Source organism: Thamnophis elegans, chromosome 7 (assembly GCF_009769535.1).
Source record: "Thamnophis elegans isolate rThaEle1 chromosome 7, rThaEle1.pri, whole genome shotgun sequence".
NCBI lineage: Eukaryota > Metazoa > Chordata > Lepidosauria > Squamata > Colubridae > Thamnophis > Thamnophis elegans.
The window spans coordinates 34,086,635-34,109,473 of NC_045547.1; the positions used below are offsets into that span (position 1 = coordinate 34,086,635).

Consider the following 22,839-nt stretch of genomic DNA (forward strand, 5'->3'; position numbering starts at 1 on the left):
TTTAAAAACAGGCAGTGCTATTATACCAGGGGCCACCTTAGTTGTCTTATAGAAAGAAATAAAACTATATCCCGTATATTACGGACACCTTCACTGTAGACAACACTACCTTATGTTGCCATTTCTCAACTTCCACTTCACCTTGGTAATGAGAGATTTACTAATATTTCCCTATGTGCTGTGATGACCATGTTGTCCAGAAAAATCAAATATTGCCTGTCCTTGCTCTGTAAACAGCCCCCAGTAAAAAGGATACAGTGCCCTCTTTACCTTCCTTACAGAAGAGGAAAAACGGGGGTTCATAGCAAAATACCCTAATAAGGCGGACTACAGCATCTGCTTTTCTCCCTGATGACAGCAAAAGAAGCCTATCCAAGGACACCTCATTCCTAGTTCAGTAAGATAAGCATCTCTTGCCGTGGTTGTAAGTAAAATGAATGTTAATTTCTGACCTTATTTCAAGGTACTATAGAGTTGGGGACATTAGTTACACAATTTATTATTATTGAGATAACAATCTCTCGGTTTCATTGAAATGTATATATTTTTATAATAAAGGTCATAGCTGAGGCTTGAAGGAAGCTAAAATTAACAGCAATGGGAGATTTCCTCTATTTTATGCCCATAGGAGGAGGCATACTCAGTACTTATCTATCAGAGGAATAGAAAGGTGTTAAGATTAGCCCCTCCAGTCCTAGGCTGCACACTCTTAACACTTTGCTCCCATCTGATGGCCACCCAGAGTTTTGCAACCTAGATCTGGTAGCTGTAAATGAGGTTAGGGGAAAATCTGCCTCCCCACTGCGAGCTCTTTAACAGTTTTGACAATAATTCTGAAATATTGAGATGGAAAATCAAATTCAAATTAGCAACATTTGTTGTTACTGCAGAGCACATTACTCTTGTTACTACCCAAGCAACGACTGACATGCCCTCACAAGCTGAAAGGTAGGATAAGAAATTATTTCTGTATAAATTTATTTCTGCTTCACTACTTTTTTCAAACAATTTATGCTCGCAGCACCCCTCTGAGGTAGGAATAGGATATTACATGAGAGTATTTAAGGAATACTTTATGAGCTAGCTCTGAAGGAGGAATATTCAGTACTGAGAAAAGAGAAAGTACAGTACTGAGATACAATACACAATATAATTTGCATCAGGTAATTACGGTAGTTTAAACTTAAATTCTCCTTCTCCTGAACAGAAAATAATGGACAAAATATACAAGCATTTTAGTGAAAATGAGGTTTATGATCATTCTGTAATGGAGTTTAAGCTTTTTGGATATGCTCAGATATAGGTACAAATATGATAATTTTTCCATTTGACGGTATGAAGCAACAATCAAATTTATCTACATGAAATGAAAATCAGAAGTCCAAGAGATTAAAAAACCACTATTGGAGGTAAATTGACATTAATTGTTAGAAAGTTAAACAAATTGAAAATTTATTTTTCCTAGTAGCTATGGGGGAAGAGAAATATAAATCTAGGAAAGCCAAACCATTGTTTACTGTACTGTACATTTCATGAGTTTTGAAAAAGTATTCTATCTTGTTCTTAACTTATATGCCAGTTTCTAGCAAATATATAGATTTTATCAAAACAAAAGCAATATTTCTGTCTTTTAATTAAATTATAAATGGTGTTTGTAGATGTTGTACATCGATTATTTTTATGGCCCCAGGAAACTTTTTTTAAATGCAGTTATAAAGTTTCCTTGGCTATCAAGTGATACAAACTTTTAAACAAGAAAAAGTCTGGCAAATCCTTTAAAAACTGCAAGCTTAATCTAATTCCAAAACAGTACTTGGTTTCGTGCAAAAGGAAATTATCTCTCTGTAACTTGAAACTGATGCATGGATTCCAGATGGTTTCATTTAAGAGAATAGTTTTTTAAAATAAAATAACTTTTCTTTCCTGTTTATGATTGTTATTTTTTTAAAAATCCCTTCTTACCCTTACTGGGTAGAACAGTGATGGAGAACCTTTTTCGCCTCGGGTGCCAAAAGTATGGATGTTCGTGTGACCACCCCATAATTTAATGCCCTCCGCCTTGTGCCCCCTGCGAATGCGCTTGTGACACTGCATGCTGCTGCGCATGTGTGCAAGGCTTTCTTGGAGCCTGGAGAGGGCAAAAATGCCCCCCTCCCCTGAAGGCCCCAGAGAGGCCGGAAACGGCCCATTTTCTGACTTCCAGTGGGCCCAGTAGGTCTGTTTTTTGCCCGTTCCCTGGCTCTAGAGGCTTTCTAGGAGCTTTGGGAGGGCGAAAATGGCCTCCCTTCGGAGGCTCTCTGGAGGCCAGAAAGGGCCCATTTTCTGACTTCCGGTGGGCCCAGTAGGTCCAGTTTTTGCCCTCCCCAGGCTCCAGAAGGCTTCTAGGAGCCTGAGGAGGACAAAAAGCAGCCCAACACGCAAACTCGAAGTCCGTTCCCGAATTTCCAGTTTGTGTATTGGGTGTTTTTTTGCTCTCCGGAACTTTTGGAGGGCAAAAAACAGCCAAAAATTAAGGCCGAAAATCAGCTGGCCAGTGTGCAAGCACACTGCAGCTGAGAGGCAATGCTTCGCATCCCTTCAGAAATGGCTCTGCGTACCACATGTGGCACACGTGCCATAGGTTCGTGTTCTGTCCCCCCTTCATGGCTCTTAACAAACGGCAGACAATTAAACTTAAAAGGAACTTTTGTTTATCAGTTCTCGGCTCTGACTGGCTTCGAGCCCAAAAATAACAAATACAGTCTTTAACCAGATAACGTAATGAAAACAAATCTTTCTTATGGCAACTCAATTTGAACAAAACGAAAGCAAAACACTTCTTCAAAAGTCTCTATGATTCAGGGTTACAGAAATACAGAGCACTTATCCAAGTGAATCTTACATAAACCACGACTGATAATCAAACAATGTTGTACAAACCAAGGCACGCACGAAGGAACGTATGTTGACTCCTGCAACTAGGGCGTGGCAGCATCCGTCCTTTTATCTCCAAACCTGCCTCTACAAGCCCCAGCTGCATAATGAATCTTGTATCCCGAAAAGACTCACAGCAGACATCTGCTGAGTCACAACACTATCCCCCACCGCAGGGCCCTTTCCCCGGGGTCTGATGTTCTGGCTGCGGTGGGAATGTCGTGTCCACAAGATGACCCGCACCCATTTCCCTTGGTGCCTTTTTCATGAATCCCAAACCTCTGGAGGCATAGCCCCTTTGAATCGGAACTCTTTAGGTATCCGGTGGCCACCATGTTTCCTTCTGCCCTTCCTGGCGTCGACACCCCGTCCAGGGTCATCCACCCTCCACAAGGCCAACCCACCAGCCCCCCTACTGTCGGAGGTTGATGGCAGCTCTACCAGCTTCGGTCGAGCCTTAACACCCTGTCCAGGGTCCTCCACCCTCTGCAAGGCCGACCCACCCACCCCGTTCCATCGGAGGTTGACGGCAGGTCTATCGACTCCTGCCAAACCACCACGCAATCCCCTCCCGCAGAGCCCTTCCCCTGGTTTCAATGATCAGGGTGTGGCCCAGAAGGGTTGGGGATGGCCTCCCGGAACATGGTCCAAGACACTGGGACCCCACTGGGACCCTAGAGACAAAGTCCAGTGTTGCAGGGACCAGAGTCGACAACGGCTGGAATCTTGGCGGAGTTCTCTTTGTAGACCTGGCCAAATAACACTGGACACATGACTTCACGCACCTCTGTACGTCATTTTTCAGATGGCGCCACCAAAATTGACGGGAGGCCAGGCGCAACATCCGAACAAACCCCCAATGTCTTGCTGCAGACGTGCATCTGCGCGAGCACCCGTCGACGGATGTGCCCTGCGGGAACATAGAGCCGGCCCCAACACTTCAAAAGGTCCCCTTCCAAAGTCCATGGGGATGCCGGCCCCACTTCCGCCTTTTGTTGCTCCACCGAGTCGTCACCCCGCTGTGCATCCCGTACCAGAACCTGCATGCTCACGGGATGACAAAACGGCAGCGCAGGATGCAACGGGTAGAACAGTCCGAGGTGGAAGCGAGTTCACAGGGTCGGAGTTCTTTACTTTTACTCCACAGGGCATCCGCCCTGGGGCTCCACACACCCCGAACACACGCTATCTTGTGCGAACGGGGTAACACGGCCGCACCAACGTGCTGGTTGTCCGACTTGATCATGCGTTGCTGAGGGACGGCTGCAGTCCGTGCAACCCTTCTGTTCTTCTTGGGGCGGCTCCACTGTTCCCTCTAAGGTGCGCGGCTGCGCGGCCGCGCACATGGAAAGAAATCCCCGCGCAGGAGTTTCTAACTGCCGCGCAGAGATTTCTACCAAAGCAAACGTGGGGAAGTCCTTTGCAGGCGGCTAGAACTGGCCGCCCGCAAAGGACCTCCCCAGACTTGTTTTGATGAGCCGCCAGTCCTCTTGCTTCTTCTCCTTCATCAGCAAAGCTCCCACTGGCGCCCCCGCCCATGGCAGTGGCAGTGGTGCCTCTCCCTCCACGCGGAGCACCTGAGCTGGCTCCCGCGTTATCCCTCCCCCTTCCTCCTCTGCCGTGCTTTTGAGGCCGCGGGAGCTAGTAGGAAAGCGGCGGTTACCCCTGCCGCCGCCTCCACCTCCGCCGCTTTCCTACTAGTTCCCGCGGCCTCAAAAGCACGGCAGAGGAGGAAGGGGGAGGGATAACGCGGGAGCCAGCTCAGGTGCTCCGCGTGGAGGGAGAGGCACCACTGCCACTGCCATGGGCGGGGGCGCCAGCGGGAGCTTTGCTGGTGAAGGAGAAGAAGCAAGAGGACTGGCGGCTTTGAAATGCAACCCCCTGGTCCCGCCGGCCGTGGATTTGATTCGGCGTAAGTGGGGGCCGAACACATGCTGAGCCGACTTTGCGCAGTGAGGCGGAGTAATTCAACCCCCCCCAAAGAATGTGTGTGTGTGTGTGTGTGTGTGTGTGTGTGTGAGAGAGAGAGAGAGAGAGAGAGAGAGAGAATTGGATCAAAATTGGTGGCCAAAGGAGTGGAGGGAGGGAGGGAGGGAAGGAAGGAAGGAAGGGAGGAAGGAAGCCCTGCCCCCTGTGAAAAAAACTGAAGATGGAGCAGTGAATGAATAAACCATAAAAGCAACAAACAGTTAATGCGTAAGTAAGCTGAGGAGCAAGTTCTCAACTAAGGAAGAAATATAAGAAAGAAATATAAAAAGCTCAATATGCCAAAACACTTATTTTAGTCTTCATTTAATTACTTGTATTGTAGTCCGATGTAACATCTTTTTAAAGTTAACGTTAGTTAGAAAAGATAGGGTACAAAACTTAAATAATAAAAAAAATTGTACATTCATTTTGAAAAATAAATGCAATACTTGATTAATTTCACATCTTTATTTAAAATAGTTTTGGCATGGCATATGATTTTATTGACTCAGTTGGAAATGATGTGGATGTTGTATCTGATTCTGAGGTATATATATTCTTAAGTAACATAACATATAGCATATTGTCCAAACTTGCTAGACTATTTAATTGATCTTACTACTTTAAAGGGGGAGAGTTTCATGATAAATTATTTTATTACATTTATGTTGCATTTATATATTATATTTATTACATTTATATTCCACATTATATATTTGTATTGTTATTTTAGTGTATATTGTCAATTTCGATAGATATTATATTGATATATCAATACTGATTTTAATCATACTAAATAACAATTACTGCTATTATTTATCAGCATTACATATTTACAGTTTTTAATATTGAGTTAGTCATATTTTAGAATAATAGCGTTATCTTTTAATAGGATAATTGGCAAAATCTAATTCACATGTGATGGGTTGCATTCCAAAGGAATGTGAGAGGACAGGTTGCCTGCAAAATGCCAGGACCCAGGACCCTGTTGGTGCCATGTCTCCCTCTAGCCAGTCTAACAATCTAAAAGCTGAGCAGAGAGCCTTTTTTTTTTCAGGGTGAGCGGAAAAGTATAGTGTTTGAGTGGCATTTTTCATGTCTGGCATTCATCGGGCTGAAACCTCGCTCGCAATTGGCGCTTGACGCTTGGAAGGTTGCGCAAATGTCCAGCAGACGCGACAGCAGTTCAAAATGTGGCTCTCTTAGGTGCTCAGGCATGAAACTGTGCAGCTCACACACTATACTTTTCCGCTCACACTGAAAAAAAATTAGAGGGAACATTGGGCAGCTCCCTGCCAAGTGTCCAAGATACCCACAGTAAAAACACAATCCCTCCGCACGTCGTCTGTCCATCTCTGTCCGTGACACTCGAGGAAGGACAGCACCCAACTCCATGGGCTCCTCCCAGTCCACTGCAGTCCCTTGCTGAACCGGCATGCTGGTGGTCTGGAATACACGGCGAGGCCATCGCCTCTGCAACCGGGCGTCTATCCGGAGGCACAGGTGGACCAATGCGTCGAACGTCGGTGGCCTGTCCACCCTCTCCAGTTCATCCTGCAAGGCTTCAGACAATCCATCTTGGAACGTGTCCATTAGAGCTGGTTCATTCCATGTGGAATCCTGGCTACGTAGCCTGAATTCAGACACATAATCCTGCAATGACCCAGTCCCCTGCTGCAGTGATTTCAAACTTCTGGCAGCTGTTTCCCCTTTGATCGGATCTTCAAACATCCATTTGAAATGCTGGCAGAAGCCCTGGAAGTCATCCAACAAAGGGCTCTGCTGAACTAACAAGGGGGTGGCCCAACGGGCAGCTGTGCCTGAGAGCAAGCTGATAATGAATCCCACCTTCGTCCAGTCAGTGGGAAAGTCCTCCGCTCTCAGGCTAATAAACAGCTGGCATTGTCCCAAGAATGCTGCAAACATGGCCAGACTCCCATCATATTTATCTGGCATGGCTACTGGGCACTTCCTCCTTGGCTGGGTTGGGGGGTCTTACAGCTCTCTGTAATTGTGCCATTTGGTCTGTCAGGACAGCCATTTGTTGCGCGAGTTGCGTATGTGCAGCATGTAATTGCTCCATAGTTAATGAAATGGAGGCTTGTCAGGCAGGAGTCAATCTGTTCTGTCCCTCCTTCACGGCTCTTAACAAATGGCAGACAATTAAACTTAAAAGGAACTTTTCTTTATCAGTTCTCGGCTCTGACTGGCTTCAAGCCCAAAAATAACAGAAATACAGTCTTTAACCAGATAACGTAATGAAAACAAATCTTACGGCAACTCAATTTGAACAAAACGAAAGCAAAACACTTCTTCCAAAGTCTCTATGAATCAGGGTTACAGAAATACAGAGCACTTATCCAAGTGAATCTTACATAAACCACGACTGATGATCAAACAATGTTGTACAAACCAAGGCACGCACGAAGGAATGTAGAGATTTAGAGATTTAGAGATTTATTAACATTTATAGGCCGCCCTTTTCCCTGAGGGGACTCAGGGCGGCTTACATAAAATCAAGGGAGGGATATACAAACAATAACGTAGACAAACATAGAGTAAAATAATGAGCAACATTCATTCATCATTCGGGAGGGGCAATTATCTTTGTCCCCAGGCCTGACGGGCTAGCCAGGTCTTAAGGGCTATGCGGAAGGCCTGGATGGTGGTGAGAGTACGAATCTCCACGGGGAGATCGTTCCAAAGGGTCGGAGCTACTACTGAAAAGGCTCTCCTCCTTGTAGTTGCCAGCCGGCACTGGCTGGCAGATGGAACTCGGAGGAGGCCCAATCTATGAATTGAATTGAATTGAATTGAATTGATTTTATTTGTAGGCCGCCCTTTTCCCTGAGGGGACTCAGGGCGGCTCACAGAAACCAGGGAGAGGGGAATACAAAACAATACAATACTAAAACAACAACACATAATAAAATAATACACAACATGCATACAACATTCGGGCGGGGCAATGGTCCTTATCCCCAGGCCTGACGGGCGAGCCAGTTCTTCAAGGCTATGCGGAAGGCCTGGACGGTGGAGAGGGTGCGGATCTCTACGGGGAGCTCGTTCCAAAGGGTCGGGGCCGCTACTGAGAAGGCCCTCCTCCTTGTGGTTGCCAGCCGGCATTGGCTGGCCGATGGGATGCGGAGGAGGCCTAACCTATGAGATCTTATAGGCCGTAGGGAGGTAATTGGCAGAAGGCGGTCTCTCAAGTATCCAGATCCACTGCCATGTAGGGCTTTATGGGTGGTCAATAGCACCTTGAAGCGCATCCGGAGATCGACAGGTAGCCAACGCAGCTCGCGGAGGATAGGTGTAATGCGGGTGAATCGAGGTGCACCCGCGATCACTCGCGCGGCTGCGTTTTGTACTAGCTGAAGTCGCCGGATGCTCTTCAAGGGCAGCCCCATGTAGAGCACATTGCAGTATTCCAGCCTAGAAATCACGAGGGCCCGAGTGACAGTTGTGAGCGCCTCCCGGTTCAGGTAGGGTCGCAACTGGCGCACCAGGCGTACCTGGGCGAATGCCCCCCTGGTCACAGCCGCTATATGATGGTCGAATGACAGCTGTGGATCCAGGAGGACTCCCAGGTTGCGAACCCTCTCTGAGGGGTGTAGAATTTGACCCCCCAGCCTGAGTGTTGGATTAATGGCCGAATTTTTGGGAGGAAAACACAACAGCCACTCGGTCTTTTCTGGGTTGAGCACAAGCTTGTTAATCCTCATCCAGTCCATGACGGCTTCGAGCCCCCGGTCCATTACGTCAACCGCTTCATTGATTTGGCACGGGGCGGACAGATACAATTGAGTATCGTCCGCATATTGATGGTATCTAATCCCGTGCCTACGGATGATCTCTCCCAGCGGTTTCATGTAAATGTTAAATAGTAGGGGGGATAAGACCGAACCCTGCGGCACCCCATATTTTAGGGGCCTTGGGGACGATCTCTGCCCTCCCACTAACACCGACTGCGACCTGTCCGAGAGGTAGGAGGAGAACCACCGTAACACGGTGCCTCCCACTCCCACCTCCCGCAGTCTTCGCAGAAGGATACCATGGTCGATGGTATCGAAAGCCGCTGAGAGGTCAAGGAGGACCAGGATGGAGGGATGTCCTTCATCTCTGGCTCTCCAGAGATCATCCATCAATGCGACCAAGGCGGTTTCAGTGCTGTAACCGGGTCTGAAGCCTGACTGGAAGGGGTCTAGATAGTCTGCTTCCTCCAAGGACCGTTGGAGCTGGAAGGCCACCACCTTCTCAACAACCTTCCCCAAAAAGGGGAGGTTGGAGACCGGGCGGTAGTTATTAAGGACAGCTGGATCTAGGGATGGCTTCTTCAGGAGGGGTCTCACCACCGCCGCCTTCAGTGCGGCGGGGAAGTTCCCCTCCCGAAGGGAGGCGGTTACAACCGCCTGGATCCAGCCTCGTGTCACCTCACTGCAGTTAGAAACCAGCCATGAGGGACACGGATCCAAAGCACAGGTGGAGGAACTCACAGCTCTCATGGCCTTGTCCACATCCCCGGGGGTAACCTCTTGAAACTCAACCCAGAGCTGTTGTACTTGGTCCCCCTGAGTCTCGGCTGGAACTGCAGATGTGGAGTCCAAGTCCGTCCGAAACCGAGCAATTTTGTCCGCTAAGAATTGGGCATATTCTTCAGCTCTGCCCTGCAAGGGTTCCCCCGCCTCCCTTTTGTTCAACAGGGAGCGGGTTATCCTAAACAGGGCGGCTGGCCGGGACTCTGCGGACGCAACCAGGGAGGCTATATATGTTCTTTTAGCTGCCCTAAGTGCCCTAGTATATTCCCTGGTGCAGGTGGTTACCATTGCTCGGTTCGATGCGGACTTATCGGACCTCCAACGGTGCTCTAGGCATCTCCTCCGGCGCTTCATCTCCCGGAGCTCCTCGGTGAACCAAGGTGGTCTCCGGGATCCGCCGCCTCGGAGGGGCCGCAGTGGCGCAATCCGGTCGAGGGCCTCTGACGCTGCCGAGTGCCACGCAGCAGCCAGAGTCTCCACCGGACTGTGGGTGAGAGTATCAGGAATAACCCCAAGCTCTGTCTGGAACCTTACTGGCTCCATAAGACGCCTGGGGCGGAACCACCTGGTCGGTTCCTCCTCCCTACAGTGGGGGTTGGGCTTCCGGAAGTCGAGCCTCAGTAGGCAATGGTCTGACCACGACAGGGGTATGATGTCACTCCCCCTCAGACCAAGATCACACATCCACTGCTCCGAGAGAAATACAAGGTCAAGCATGTGTCCCGCCGAATGGGTTGGGCCTCGGATTACTTGAGTCAAGCCCATGGCTGTCATGGAAGCCATGAACTCCAGCGCCCCGTCAGAGTTTTCACCGAGCGTCGGCAGATTAAAGTCCCCCAGGACCATCAGCCTAGGGAACTCAACTGCCAGCTCGGCTACTGACTCGAGGAGCGAGGGGAGGGCTGCTGCAACGCTGTTGGGAGGCAGGTACGTTAGCAGCAAACCCACTTGACCCTTGAGGTCCAACTTTAACAGCAAAGACTCACACCCGACAATCTCCGGAGCAGGGACCCTACGAGGAACTAACGACTCCCGGATAACAGCGGCCACACCCCCACCCCTTCCCTGGGCTCTCGGCTGATGCAGCACCTGAAAACCTTCTGGGCACAGTTCTACGAGGGGGACTCCTCCCTCTGGGCCCAGCCAGGTCTCAGTAATACATGCCAGGTCTGCCCTCTCGTCTAAAATTAAGTCCCGGACGAGAGGTGCTTTATGTACAACAGACCTGGCATTTAGCGACAACAGCCTGAGACCAGGGTCCTGATTACTTACACCATCTGGTCTTGGAGTGGGACTCCTAGGGCCGGAAGGAGGGATCTCTGTGATGTAGCGAACCCTCCTTCCCCGGTAATGGCCTGCCCTAGAGTCCCCGCCGTATCTGCCCCTCCCTGTCACGACCGCAATACCCCGACCCTCTCCCGTGTCTTTAGCCCCCTCAGCCACCCCCATAGCCCCCGCAATTCCCGGCAGGTCCTCCGAATCAAGCACACTCATTTATACACTCAAGCAGTCCCCACGTGATAATTAAAACACATAAAATACAAGAGTCATAGGGTAATAAAAGTGGGATCATCCAATTCACACATACAATCACATGCACTCGCCATACCATTTAAGAGTGTGCGCAGCGTGCGTAGATCTTATAAAAGAGTATATATAGAAGGGGGAGTAGCCTTCGTCCCTTCTTATGTATTTGGGAAGGTCCCAAAAAGTCCAGGCGATTAGAAGAAATCGTTAAAGCTGTTAAAGTCCGATTTATCGATAGTGTCAGTGAAGGCAAAGTCTGGGCAGTTAAGATGGTTTCCCTTGGGCGATAAAAGATAATATTGACCAGATGGATGCAGTTAGTTCGTACGTGCAGAGGCCTGGCAGATGTAATTATAGATGTAATTGTAGGTGGAGTGAGTAGGTGGTAATTAAGAAGGCGGTAGAGATGGTAAAAATGATGAAACCAGCCAAGAACTAGAGGAAGCGCCAGTAACGGCCACTGGAGGGAGTCAGAGGTCCACATATGCTGCCTTTCCGGAGTAATGGTGTCCAATACAAGATGGTCTGGTAGACCGTTTTGCCTGACGTGGCACTCCTGAGGCAGCAACAGCAGCAGATGGTACCCAACACAATAAAAAGTTTGTTGTTGCAGTCCTGGGATCACAGTCCAGGAAGGTAGATGGTGAATAAAACCTTGCAAAGCCCAGTGAAAGCAGCAGCAGAACCCAAAGGAGATGTCGTACCAAGGGGAAAGAAAGCAGTCAACAGGGCCGCAATACCAGACAGTAAAATTGTGGTGGGGGTAGAAACCAAGTCCTCCGGACCAAACAGGCACTTCCATGCAGCTCCTTACCCTCTGATCAGGGCACGGAACAGGCTCCCCAGGGTAGCGGGGCAGCTTCTTGGGACAGCGGGGCCAAAGCCACCGCCGCTCATGCAACGCCGCCACCACCGCCACCCAGCTGTTCAAGAGGGAGCAGTCAACAGGGCCGTAATACCAGGCACCAGAATTGCGGTGAGGGTAGAAAAATAATCCTCCAAACCAAGCAGGCACTTCAAAGCACGGATCCAGCCTCCCAGGATAGCGGGGCAGCCTCCTAAGGCAGCGGGGCCGAAGCCGCCGCCGCTCGCGCAACGCCGCCACCGCCGCCGCCCAGCTGATCGAGAGAAAAGTCACCGAGGGAGGTAACGCCGTCCCGGGACCACCCGCAGGCAGCCCCCTCCTCAAAAAGTTACCTTCCCTGGAAGCCTGACAGCTGATCGTTTGCGAGGACCCCTCCGTTGTCATATTCGGGGTCCTCGTCGCCTGGAATTTTCCGCTGTTTCTTTTCAGTAGCCGGAGCGTTAGAGCTCGGCGGCCATTCCCATTCTCGCGCATGCGCATGAGATCTAATTAGCCGCAGGGAGGTAATTGGCAGAAGGCGGTCTCTCAAGTACGCAGATCCACTACCATGGAGGGCTTTATGGGTGACTAATAGCACCTTGAAGCGCACCCGGAGATCAACAGGTAGCCAGCGCAGCTCGCGGAGGATAGGTGTTATGTGGGTGAACCGAGGTGCACCCACGATCACTCGCGCGGCCGCGTTCTGGACTAGCTGAAGTCGCCGGATGCTCTCGGATGTATGTTGACTCCTGCAACTAGGGTGTGGCAGCATCCATCCTTTTATCTCCAAACCTGCCTCTACAAGCCCCAGCTGCATAATGAATCTTGTATCCCGAAAAGACTCACAGCAGACATCTGCTGAGTCACAACAAGTTTGCCATCACGGGGGTACAATGTGTCTTTCTCAGTCTCTACAAATGGCCTGGGAGCTTGAGGGTTCTGCACAGTATCTTAGCTATTCATGTACTTCAAGAGCTCTGAAGTTGTTCCTGAGATCTATTGGAGCCACTCTCCCAGCTCATAGACTCAAGTATTCCTACTACTACTGGGATCAAGATCACTACTGGGTGTATATCTACAACACACACAAATGGGTGAACATTCTGGAATGATTTCTGGAAAATTTAATGAACTAGTTAATGTAATAACCCAACTCTATATTTCCAGTCTTGGTGACCCAAGTGATGCTGTGGCCATCCTCTTGTAGTCCCTGGAGGCTGTGGGGGCCTGAATGGGGAATAACAGGCTTCAACTGAACTCTGGCAAGACCGAATGGCTTTGGGTACATAGGACTCCGGGATCAGGGACTTCGGTATTTGTGACTCTAGATAGGGTGATACTGCCCAAATTGATCTGGTCCGTAACTTGGGGCTTCTCCTATACCCACACAGCTGGCAGTTACAGTTAGGAGAGGAGCACGTGGCACTCGCGGCTAGGAGAGCCTTTGAACAACTTCATGTTGCATGTCAGTTGCGGCTTTCCCTGTATTAGGATTCCCTGTGGTTAATCGTTTAGTCCCAGTTATCTCATGGTTGGACTATTGTAATGCCCTTTACATGGGGCTACCCTTGAAGAACATTCAAACATTACAGCTGGTGCAGAGTGTGACAGTTTGGACAGTTTTGGGAATCCCGAGAATGGGCCCTGTAACACTAATTCACCAGGAGTTGCAATGGTTGCTAGTTTGCTTCCAGATGTAATTCAAGATGTTGGTAATCACCTTTAACGCTCTCCATGACATGGATCCTGGTTACTTGAGGAACTGCCTCACCCCACTGAGATTGACCCACCCCACTGGCAGAGTGGCAGAGGAGTCATGTTGCCAGTCCCATCAGCCCAATTATTCCGGCTGGTGGGGTCCAGGAGGAAGGCTTTCTCTGCTTCATTCCTTTCCTTTGGAACATCTTGCCCTCCGATGTGAGATTGCCCCCAACCCTCCTATTTTGTAAAGTAAAGAACTGGCTCTGCCAGTTGGCCTGAGCCCCAATGATGAAACAACACAATGGGTTGTTGATGAGTAACAATAAATCCCACCTCCCCCCATTCTACCTGCCCTCCTCACATGTCTTAGATTTTTAATTTACTTACGTTTTAATGTATATATTTTTTATGACTTTAAGCCAGAGGTGGGTTGCTACTGGTTCTCACTGGTTGGGCCAACCAGTAGTGTTAATTTGGCCTGTGTTGCAGAACCAGCAGCAACCCAGACTGGCCACACCCCTGAACTGGTTCCCTGGTCTCTGCTGCCATTGCCGGCATGTTTTTCATTAGTTTTTAATGGTCTTTGCACAATTTACAGTGAACTGCGCCTGCGCAAGCAAAGCACGAGCGAACCGAACCAGTACCGACTCTGCTAGGAACCCACCCCTGCTGTATATTGCCGAAGGTTTCCTTTGGTAATATGGGCAGCCAATAAATTTTATAAATGAATAAAGCATATTAACCCTTTATGCAAATAATTTGCCTTCCCATTTTTATTCTTCTCCCATTTTATTTATTTTTGTATTTATTTATTACATTTTATATGGCTTATATTTTGGGGTTTGTAATTTAGTACTTTCTATCCATGTATTATGCATCCTCCTCTCTCACAACTCTTTTACTGCTGCAGAATAAGTAAGTCCAATACATCTATCAGATACTGATTATGCCTTTGCTGAGAAACTTGCTCAAAATATGAATCTTTTCTTTTGACTGATCCCTTCAGTTGTGCCCTGTATAGGAAAGGAATAATTCTTGAAATTCAAGAAAATTGACATATTCTTGAAGTTTTTCATGGGTCTTCCTTGACTGGATTAAGTTATTATTTGTTTTTATATACATTTTCAGAGGTTTTCTATAAGTAGTAGATAAATATTCTTGGAAGTATCTGGACTTTTGCCCATTCAAACATATTTTAGTTTCCTATTTATGAATTATATCAATGTTAAATGAGATATATAAAATACTTTAAATATAGCTGCAAATATTACTTCCAGATTATTTTAATGGAAAAAATAAATCACAGTTAAGGATGAAACTATTATCATGTGTTAATTTCAATATGAGACATGGGAAAGATGCCAAAAATAGTAGGATGAACAGATCTGCTTAGAGAAAGAAAAGATTTATAGATAAAACAGGAGGAAAACTGACAGGATTTGGGATCATCCAGTTCAGGAAATTCTGATTTCAAGAATAATAGCGTATCTATTATTATTATACAGTTCCACTTATCAAACTGCTTCATTCCTGATGCAGAATAAAGGAGGGATCAGTGGTGGGATTCAAAATGTTTTACTACCGGTTCTGTGGGCGTGGCTTGGTGGGCATGGGTGTTGCTTGATGGGCATGGCAGGGAAAGGATACTGCAAAATCCCCATTCCCTTCCCACTCAAGTGGAATATTACTGCAAAATCCCCATATCCTACCTATCAACTGGGCCTTGGGAGGCAGAGAATAGATGGGGGTGGGGCCAGTCAGAGGTGGCATTTACCAGTTCTCCGAACTACTCAAAATTTCCATTCCCGATTCTCCAGAACTGGTCAGAACCTGCTGAATACCACCTCTGGGAGGGATCACTTGGTGTCCTACTTTCCATCTCTACTCTGCTGATATTATGTACACAAAGAGTCAAAGCTGGAACAACCAAAGGCTCCCATTCTGTTTGGGCTGAGCATTTTAATTAGCCACAGTATTATTTATTTTAATTGTCTCTGAAAGGTTTTATGATTTTTTGACTTTGATATAGATAATGGAAATTTTTACCGAATGTTCATGCCTCTCTCTCTGCTTTGGGTGGTCTTTTGTCCCATTTTTGTCAGTTAACTATTTTGATGTTTGCTGATCAAGCTACATTTTTTATCAAAGATTTGTTTATTTCTATGGAGAAGCACAAACACAGCTACTTATTTTAAAAAAAATCCATAAAATGCGCAGATAAACAGATATGAATTATGGATTAATATGTCATACTTAATATTTGCATGCAAAGCTTGTGCATATCTGAAGAAAAATATATATTAAATTTAAAAACCTAGTTAATAATAATGCTAAGCCATCAGATAAGAACATAGGGTTTTGGATTTAAAAATGGAAAAAATAAACACATGCAGTGCTGCTCACTTCAATAAAGTATAACCATAGATGAGTTGCAATATTTACATATTTGTGCCAATCATCCTTGTTTTGCCAGTTGCACCTGGATCTACTTGGGAAACTCACAAAAGGAAACAGCAAAGAAGAATAACAATGAAAGTCACATATTATAAAGAGTTGGAGGACAATTGTTAAAATGAGTGAAAACAACAACAAATGAAATTTACAGAGGCAATACCACAAACATGGGAAGAGGTATATATCACTTTGATACACAAAGAAGGGAATGATGCAGGAAAGAAAACCATAGTAATACTATTGTCCTTATTGAAAGTTGATTATAATTTTTATATTACAATACCAGTTGAACATTTAAAGAAATGTGTACCCAAATATAATGCATATATATTAAACAGGTCATATCCCTAAGAGAGTATAAGAACAACAGTAAAATTATAATGAATACAACAGAATATATTACTGTAATAACAAGTAATTTATTTTTTAATAAAAAAACGTATTTTTTTAGATAAAGAAAAAGCCTTTGACAATTTGTAATAGCCATTTCTACTTGCACTATTGAACAAAATAAATCCTGGTGAAGAATTCAAAAGCTTGGGTCAAAAGCATATATCAGCAACAGCGAACCTTTTGGGCACTGACTGCCCAAACCAGAACGCGCACCCTGGAACGCCGGAAACTGGAAGAGCGGGTGACTGGTGCACATGTGTGTGCCAGCCACCTGGTCTTCAGGTTTCCAGCGTTGCATGTGTGCTGGCCAGCTGGTCTTTGTGTACGCTGGAAACCGGAAGACCAGGTGGCTGATTTGCATGTGCGTACCAGCCACCTAGTTTTCAGGTTTCTGGTGCATGCATGCCAGCTGGTCTTCATGCATGCTGGAGTCATGAACACTGGCCACCTGGTCTTCTTGTTTCTGGCACGTGGCAAAACCAGCTGGCTGGTGTGCATGCACATGCCGGAAACCCAAAGACCAGGTAGCCAGCGCATATGTGCACTGGCCACCTGGTCTTCCGGTGGCTGGTGTTCCGTCGCGCAGGAAGACCATCAGGTGCTCCAGAAATCCCAAAAGCAGCTGGCCATGGCACATGTGCCCACAGAGAGAGCTCTGTGTGCCACAGGTTCGCCATCACTTCCATAAGACATCACTTTTAATTTAATTTTCACATTCAGACTCATTCTTATCTAGTGAAGCTTGCTCTTTTTCCATATCATTTTAAAATACATTCTGTGTATAATGTTAGATATTTTAAAAATTAACTTCTGGATCTATTGTTTACAAATATTCTTCAGTATATCCTATGTTAACTTATTTTGTTCATTTATATATTTACTAGCTGGATATCCATGCTTCGCGACAAAACTGTGATCGGGCAATTCAGGAGAAATCTGGTTCACTCCGGTTCAATCCGTTGGTTCAGTGGTGGTCGGTGATTGAAACACAAGGGAATATCGCACCCGCCACCTTGAGTCTGGAAGCAGTTCCATAGGTAGAAGGCATAGACATTTTGGTGAGGTTCTGATATTTAGTACTGTAACAAGCCCCAGGTCACTCGAGTGAAGGAGTGGAACGTCTGCCAGTTTGAACTGAGATAACGGAATGTGAAGCAACTGGCAGTTTGGAACAATTCTTTTCAGGTGGGGAGGGGGAGTAGAACTCCTGAGCATCAGAGCGTGCTAATTACTGTATAAGAAATACTAATGATCTGATGGTCATTTTGAAAAATCCTTTCTTAGCGCACCTAGAAGCCAAGAGATACATGGGAAATTTCAAGTTTGTAGGCTTTATGGTTCTGGAGATTTCGTGATGAGTGAGTGATATTTGGCTTTTGTATATAGAAATTAAATTTATTGGTTGCCCATCTCTTACTGCACTCTGCACCATTTGGAGCTTCCAAACGCTCTTCAAGAGTAGCCCCATATGGAGTGTGTTGCAATATTCAGAAAGCGAGGGCTTGAATTACTGAGTGCAGGGACTCTTGATCCAAGAGAGGTCACAACTGGTGCACATCCCAAAGTTGTGAAAAGGCTCTCTTAACCATGACTTCCACTTGCTCTTTGACCAGGAGTATGAGTCTCAGAGAACTCCCAAATTGTAGACTGGATCTGTTTGGGGCAATGCCACCCATCCAGAGTTTAAGATGTTAAAATTCCGAATCTAGGGATTCCATTAAGCCAAAATCATTTTGTCTTGCCAGGGTTCAATCAAAGTATGTTGTCCCGCATCTAGGCCCCCGTAACCTCCAGGCATTGCAAGAGGGCAGCTAAGCATCACTTGAGTCACTTAACAGCAAAAGTAAAGAGTTGAGTATCATCCGTGTACTGCAGATATCTCAACCCACGTTGATGGATGATCTCACCCAGTGGCTTCATGTAAATGTTTAAAGAATGGAGAGAATACCGAGTCCTGCGGCATGCTACAAAATAGTGGCTGTGGGCTGGATCTCTCATTCCCTGTGAAGTTTGATTTGGATCTGCCTTGGAGAAAGGAGACAGACAGTGCCACCCAGCCCCCATAGTTGGCCCAAAGACCATGGTCGATGGTATCGAAGGCTGAGAGGCCAAGGAGAGCAAGGATGATTGCACTACCCCCATCCCACTCTCACTAAAGATAATCAACAAGCAGGATCAATGCTGTTTTCATCCCATAACCGGAATGAATCCTGACTGAAATGGGTTCAGATAATCTTTTCAGCCAGGATTCTCTGAAGCTGCCAGGCAACCATCTTTTCCACCACTTTCCCTAGGAAAGGAAGATTGCAAACAGGACAATAAGCAGATGGGATAAAGTGATGGCTTTTTAAGGAGGGAGCGAACCGGGACCTCCTTAAAAAAAAACCTGGAAATATCCTCTCCTGTAGTGATGAGTTAATTACTGCCTGAGTCCACCTGTTAGTGACTGGTGGAAATCCTGGAGATACTTGTCCCACCATTCAGGAGGGACAAGGATCTAATTTACAGACGGTGGCACTGAGATCGTTGAGGACCCTGTCCACTTCCTCTGGTCCAACAGGGTCAAACTGTTCCCAAATAACTGGGCAAGACCTTTCCCCAGACATCTCACATGGACTTTCCCCATGCATGGGATCTAACTGGGAACAAATCCAAGCAATTGTGTCCATTAGGTATTGGACATATTCCTCAGCACAGCCCTGAAGATGATCATCCGAGCCCACCTCACCTGAGTGCAGTCAAATTAAATCGAAAGAAAATAAGATTTAAAAAACTGGGTGCTAAAATGATATTTAAAGAATTAACAAGATACCTAAATTTCTGCAGAATATTATAAAATGTAGATGCTCATATAAAATGCATATTAGATTGAAGGAATGTGTCATATATCCAGTAGGGTGACCAGGTAATTAATGTGCAAACTAGAAAAAGCTATAAAAGGCAAGCTATAAAGTTCTATAAAATATTTATTTAGAACAATAAAAGATGCTTAAACCTAAACTGCTGTTATGATTTAATACAAATAAAAATATTTATCTAAAGAGACTAGAAGCAGCAGTATATTAATCATTTTTATGACAAATATATGAATATATTACTGAAGTATAATGGTGAGATTGCAGAAAAGCTTTTAAAACTTCCTTAGTTTTTTAGTCAGAGTCTGAGGAATCAAAATGAGGTAATGAGAAGTGATTTGAGTCTGAGTCCGACTGATACATTAATAGTTTAAAAAGTCTTTTTAAATAGTTTAAGAGTTTAAATAGCATTGATTTTAGAAAACCCAAACCTGTTAACTTGATGATTTTCTAATATTAATTTCCTTACTTGAATAATGGTAAATGAGCAATATATCACTAATTTTTAAATAGATGGAAACTCTAGGTCTAGTATATATATGATTTGATAAATTGTAAGTATTGCAGTTAGAAATGTTAGATACATAAAACAAAAAAGGGTGTGGAAGAAGAAACAATAACTTTTTGATATCACTCTACAATACTCAAAACTATCTTCATCTAATAAGGATTGGTATATTTGGGTTTCCTATAAATTTTTGATATTTTTAAAAATCATTTCCCCCCTGTAATGCCAATAATCTTTCAATGCTCAGTTTATATGGTACAGGACAGTTGGAAATAGCATGGGACAATTTATATCTTGTTGCTTTTAGCTGAAGAGGCTTTCTGAGGTTCCTCAGGATCCTGGAGTAGGTATTTTTTATAGGAGAGTAAAAGTCACTATCATTGCCAATTCCATGTAGCTTTTGCTTTTTGCCAGATGAGATCAGCTTTATCCTTGGCTTAGCAGGCTATTTTAGGATATTGTATATATTCTTCTACAGGTAGTCCTCGACTTACAACTACAATTGTAAGTATGCCCAGAATTTATGTTGCTAAGCGAGAAATTTGTTAAGTGAGTTTTGACCCATTTTGCAACTTTCCTTGCTACATTTGTGAAGTGATTCACCACAGATGTTAAATTAGTAACACAGTTGTTAAGTGAATCTGGCTTCCCCATTGACGTTGCTTGTCAGAAGATTGCAAAATGTCACATAACCCGGGACACCATCATAAATATGAACCAGTTGTCAAGCATCTGGGTGTAAATCATGTGACTATGGGGATGCTGCAATGGTCATAAATGTAAAAAATTATCATAAGTTGCTTTTTTCAGTCCATTGTAACTTTGAATGGTCACTAAACAAACAGTTGTAAGTCGAGGACTATTGTCCTGAGTTTCTAGAGCACTTCTACAGGTGTTTTCATTTATAATCAAAGAATATGCTATGCTAATAGTATGAGAGTTGACTTAGAACAAAGTGTATATTTTAAATAGTCATATTTTAAGACAACAAAAATAATACAAACAAGAAAATACTTGTGTGTTATACTGTGGCTTTGGAGATAAAAAACTGTAAAATGCTATTATTTATTCTGATAGAATAGCATAAAATGAAGCAGAGGATCTAGCAACAATACCAACATTGATATCCATAGAAAGTTACCAAGCATAAGATCACATGAAACCTTACAAAAATATATACATGTTGTTAATTTTCATTCAGCTAATTTAGTTTAATACATATTTTTGAAAGCAATCCTCCGTGGTCTATATACCCATTTTACAATCTGAAAAACCTTTTCAATTAAAGAAGAATTTTATATAGGGCTGCCCCAATTTGCCTAGTCTGACTCAGATTGCAAAGACTCCTTTTCCCTTTGAGAGTTGTTATTCAGATTCATGTGAAGAAAGATAATTGATGGGTAATAAATATAAAATCTGTACTACTAGTGTAACAGTTCCTCTTCACAACATTGTCCTTGGTCTGTCAGAGCTGTAGAAAGCATTTTTTCCATCTTATTTCATTTCATGAAGAAGCCATATGATTTGTCATGTTTTGCTATAGATTTCCACAATTTTGAGATGAGATACATAGATTGCATGTCATATAAACCAAAAGAAAACTAGCCTCACTGGAGAAAGTTATTTCTTTTTCCCAGTCCAGGGCAATAATCCAGTTACCATATCTTGGATTTTGCTAGCAAGTCAGAAATTATTTTGAAGCTATGTCTTCTTTCTTAAAAGAGCTTAGCATAATTAGGAAGGCATACCACAGTCTTTTGGATAATGAAAGCTAAGTTCCATGTCTTCCATGTCTCATAGATTCAGTTTATCATATGTTATAGGGCAGTAGTTTCCAACCTTTGTGGCTTGGCGGCCTGGCAGAAGGGGAAAGAGTAACTAGGCCCTGCGAGTGGCAAGCTGGTATGCACAAGTGTGCAGACCTCAACTTTCATGAGCACATGCACATGCTTATGCAGCTTGATTTGCACATGTCGAGCTGCGTGCTTGTGTGCACGTGTACCAGCATGCCACTTGCACAAATCGAGCTGCATAACTGTGTGCACTGGCCTGTCACTTGAGGGGCCCAGTTCCAAATAGGTAATAGCCTGGTAGTGGGCCATGGAGTGGGAGTTGGGGACTCCTGCTATAGGGCACTCTGTGATGTCATATCAAAAATAGGGGCATGTTAATATTTTTTGTACATTGTCCCATTTTGAATTCTGTTGCCAGCAGGTAGAGTTTCTTGTAGTTTATATAGCTTGTTCTGTTTACCAATGGAGCCTTCTGGTCAGGGGTATATTTTAAGGGTAGATTTGCAGCAATTTTTGTGTCTGTCCGATCTTCTTAAGCCTCACATACATACACCCCAAACAACTTGGACAGATCAGTATTGGCCAATTTATAGCACTGTTATTTATAGGCCTGTTAGAAGATTGATGAGCAGGATTCTGAATGCTCTAATAGAGCCTCTCCTAATGTGATCTGATATACCGAGATTTTCATCCCAGAAATCAGAAAATGAGGCATACAGGTGATAAAGTTTTGTAAAATTATTATTATTAAAAAAAATATTAACTATTTTAGTGAAGAAAAATGACATCTGTGAACGGTGTTTGTGTGACAAAATGTGTTATGATATCAAAACATATTCTGCCATAATGTATTGATATCTGATATCACAGTTAGTTAGGGCTTGCATTATAATGTCACAATGCATATTCATCATTTGGCATCATAGCTAGTAACAAGTATTTAAGAGCCAGGTTCTATACTGCTGTAATGGGCCCATTGTAATCCAATACATGAGGAGCAAATCAAGTTGGGGAATACTGCTCTAATGTGTGAAATGCAAAAATGTGATTCTGTTACTTTTTGCTTTAAAATACTGTGATGTTTGGATTGCTGAATAAGGCAAAAAAACTGTTGTCCACGAATTTCCAGCAGATAGCTAAATTTTGAACACACACAAAAAGCAAAATACGTTAATTATTGTATAAATGCTGCACACTACAATGTTGGATAAATTACTGATAAAATATGCCATTTTTTTCAAATGAAATAAATTTGAGGAACAATTCATTGTTTTTAATGAAGTGATAAATTGATAAATCAAATTTAGAACCAAAATATGAAGCAATGATTACTGTAGCTGATTTT

At 44.6% G+C, this 22,839-nt stretch overlaps 1 long non-coding RNA gene across 1 annotated transcript; it reads left to right on the top strand.

The window, feature by feature from the left end:
* The first annotated feature begins 243 nt into the window (after nucleotides 1-243).
* On the top strand, nucleotides 244-17,329 carry LOC116511444. Its single transcript, XR_004255746.1, has 3 exons — nucleotides 244-424; nucleotides 15,965-16,122; nucleotides 17,223-17,329. It is a non-coding gene; the product is annotated as an uncharacterized LOC116511444 (long non-coding RNA).
* Nucleotides 17,330-22,839: the final 5,510 nt, after the last annotated feature.